Source organism: Sinocyclocheilus anshuiensis, unplaced genomic scaffold (genome assembly GCF_001515605.1).
Source record: "Sinocyclocheilus anshuiensis isolate Anshui unplaced genomic scaffold, SAMN03320099.WGS_v1.1 scaffold457, whole genome shotgun sequence".
NCBI lineage: Eukaryota > Metazoa > Chordata > Actinopteri > Cypriniformes > Cyprinidae > Sinocyclocheilus > Sinocyclocheilus anshuiensis.
In genome coordinates this window covers 4,448,392-4,452,366 of record NW_015537939.1, presented here as the reverse complement: position 1 = coordinate 4,452,366, position 3,975 = coordinate 4,448,392, and positions in this window count along the sequence as shown.

Genomic DNA, 3,975 nt, shown 5'->3' with positions numbered 1-3,975 from the left:
ATAGCACATTATGAATGTTTAATGAATTCTAATCATTTTTCAAAAATCACGCTCATAATTCACAGGCTTGTCTACGACAGCCTGATTCAGCTCTGAGCTGCTCAGTAAAGGAGGGAGTTTGTGTAATTGGCTGATAATGGGTTTTATAGAACGTGTTGTCATAAAAGAGGGTGTTTTCATTTCATATTAAACTCTCATTGAAAGCCGCCGTACCTTTCATTGTGCCTCCACGTTAAGGTTTAAGTACCCTCTTTGCAGGTGTTTCCTGAATTCTGGATAACACAACACACACACACACACACACACATTTGTGGCCTTTGATTGGGTGTTTGCGCAGTAAAAGCTGTAGATGTAATGGGAGTTGCTCAATGTGAAGGCTATAGTGTCTTAATTAGCCCTGATTGCTCAGTGAAAGCCCTCATGTGCCTGAATTAGCCATAGAAAACACTCAGTGCATTAACATGTCTTGTAGAAAAATTGGAAATAGAAAAACAAAATCCAGTGTATTAATCAGCAACGCTGCATATTCAGTTTGGGTTAATACAAGGATATATATATATATCTTGTAAATATTTGGGAATTTGACTCTATAATACTGTGTGCTTCATATAATCTTGTATGCATATATGTAATTTTCAGTTTGCCTCATTAACAAATATCCCAATATACAGTGTATATATATCAATACATGTAGAGAACACGTATATAATATATATTATGCTAATAATTAATTGAAAAGTTTCTATTTATAATTTGTTTATTTATATATTTACATTATATTTATATATCTGCATAAAACATTGGTGAATTAGGGCGCAACTACTACATAGCTACGACATAAATGCTGCATTAAATGCATATTTGCATGCATGAATTCTGAAAATATGTGCAAATATATATAATACATATTTCAGTGCATAATTTCTATTATATCTCATGAAATAATAGTGAATATATATATGTGTGTGTGTTAATACATTTAATAAATAAAGAACAGAAAAATAATTCACAAATATAAATGTTCACTATTATTTAACATTAACATTAATATATATTAATACAATTATAATGTAATTAATATATTATATATATAAGAAATTATTTATTGAAATATATTACATATATATACATATACATTTGCACATATTTGTATATATATATATATATATATATATATATATAAGTATCATATATTTCACTGTTTACATTGAATAATAGTGAATATAATTCTTTTTTAATTCTTTTTATATTCTTTTTTCATTTATTCTTTATTATAATAACTATATAAAATATATTTTACTTTTTGCATAAACTAATAGTGAATTAAAGTCTTCAGCTACTAGTACTTGCATGCACAAATCCAGTGCTCAGAGTCAGTTAATATGAATAAATGAGTTGTTGACGGAGGGGGCCGGGCCCTGAGGTTTGACTGGTCTATTCAGACATAATTTTACTCTATAAAGGTCTGGCTAAATCCACCTCCAGACAAAGCGGAGTAGCATTAAAGACACAAAAGCTTCACAAAGACCCTGAGTACTCCTCATTAAACAGCATGCAGCTCTCCACGCTAACACTAATATAGACCACCACCATCCTCTTATCAGCGAGCGCTTTCCTCTTCCCATCTCATCCTCTTTAAATCCGCCCTGATACTTCTCTGAGAGAGAAAGCACTCTTGCGGGAGGCATGGAAATGCCCATTTAGGTTTTGTCCGCGGTTTGGCTTTTTAAATGAATTCCTCTTTTACAAACAATCAGAACGCCCCATCAACCTCCAAATCAAGAGGCTCTGTGTAAAAGCCTGACTTATGAGATGTTTAAAATGGAGAGATGCGGCCACCAAAATGCATCTCTCTCAATCTAATAAATTGCAAAAAGGGTCCTAACACATAAATGCATTTGAAATTAAGCTCATAATAGAGACCCGGCAAAACACACACACATTACTCCCCCCATTTCCAGTATTTGATGGCGGAAATCAATGTTTTTTTAAAGATGAAGAAGAAGAAAAATCATATTTTGCCAAAATGAGAGTGTATGTAGGCCCATATGACAGGCGTATGTCTGATTGGTCTCTTAAAAGTCCGGTCATTTCCCTTCGTACTCACAAGAAAAACGAATTAAAAGCAAATTCGCGAGCAGGTGCGAGTCGCGGTCGCCATTGATAGGTGAATCTCGGCGAACAGCGTGAGAGAAGTGTTGGAAATGAGATCCTGCTGCCGGACCGCTTTATAAAACCAGGCCGGCCTCCTCCTCACAATATGTATTACAAATTGGCTATTTGTATTGAGACTCTTCGGGGGCCCGAGGCACCGAGGGCACATATTCCCTCGGGACGGAGGATCTAGCAGGGTCTTTTTAGCACCGTGTGGGGATGATGGGATGAGAAACAGAGAGAAGGGGCCCGGTTACGGTGGAAAATTATGTCACAGGAGTGCACGCGGTGTCATTAATGCCACCCTCCCTTTTTCCTGACTCTCTCAGGGGCCCCGCACTCTCTCATCAGAATGCTAATTTACCATTTAAGAATCCTCCCCCGTGCGCCCCTTCTCAATGGACTTTCCACGAGGAGAAAAGACAAAACACACCCGCAACTTGGCCGCACAGATGCAGAGCGTCACCAGGCGCGCGGTGCCACTCCTCACCCATGTGCGTTCAACCCCCAATTAATTAACCCGCGGGGCTCCAAGCGAGCAGGTACCCCTCCGCGGCGAGGCTCTGCTTTTTAAATGCGCATCTCATTTCTCAATTGGCTGCTCTGGCCACTTTTGTTAAGAGAGGGGACATTTTTTTTCACCCGTGCACATCCCTCCCTTCGTCTAAGATTTAGGCTCTGCTCTAAAAACTGGTGAGCTGACTACATAGGGAGCTTTTTAAAGTGTTTTCAGATTGTGTGTTTTTTGACTAATTAAAATGCAACACCATGTTTATCCTTTACAGAAAAGGAAATCCCACACTGAAAAAAATTGGTGTAGTATTTACTTTGAAACAATTATAACAGTATTTACTTTGAATCGCTCAGAAATTGCTAGTACATTTTATAAATAACTTACAGCAAGTAACACATCGAATTAAATGTGAAATAAAATGTATATAAAATATCTAAATGTGTATATATACAGTATATATACATTATATCTATATATCTTCCTGAGACCCAGCTATGGAGTTTTTGCCTCTGTAGTGGACATTATATTTTAGTGAATTTCTCTGAGACCTCACATGTCACAGGTTTAAGTCTGGATGTCCTGTACAGAGCACATTCAGGGCTTTCCAGAGATACCAAATGATTGGATGTTTCACCATGGCCACTCCCTCTCCTTGGTTTTTAAAAATGGCTGACATTAATGTAGTGATAAAATTGTACATCCTTATTGAAATATGGTAATATTTTGTAATTACAATTTAAATCGGATTCATTTTCAAATTGTTTGTCATAAATCAACATCTCAGGAAAATGTTACGGGGTTTCAAATCAAAATATGACTTCCTGTTATGAAACAGGACATCATTTCATACATGTCCACTGTAGAGGACACCAGGACTAAAAGCATGTTTATTATACATTTTGGGAGACAAAAGAATTGAATAGGAAAACAAATTATATATCAATATTCTTATGAAATATTAGATATTATTATGAAAATCTGGCCAATTACTACTCCCATTATTACACTTCTTTTTTCAACATGCTGTCCCAACAGCACTTTAATATGCAAATTAGATACAGTGTATAGATAACATTGTGCTTAATGGGAAAACCAGTTTATGCAATTTTTACACACATATTGCATAAAGCAAAATGGTATATCAAATCATCTTGTTATATATTTTATAACATAGTCGAGAACCATCCTTAAACAAAGTTAGGTATAAAAAAAAACTGAAAATCGATTGGTGATTTAAAAAAAATTCCCATTGTTTTTGCCTTTTCATGGCTATTCTTGTCATTTTATTTTTAGAAAAACTGAGTCCT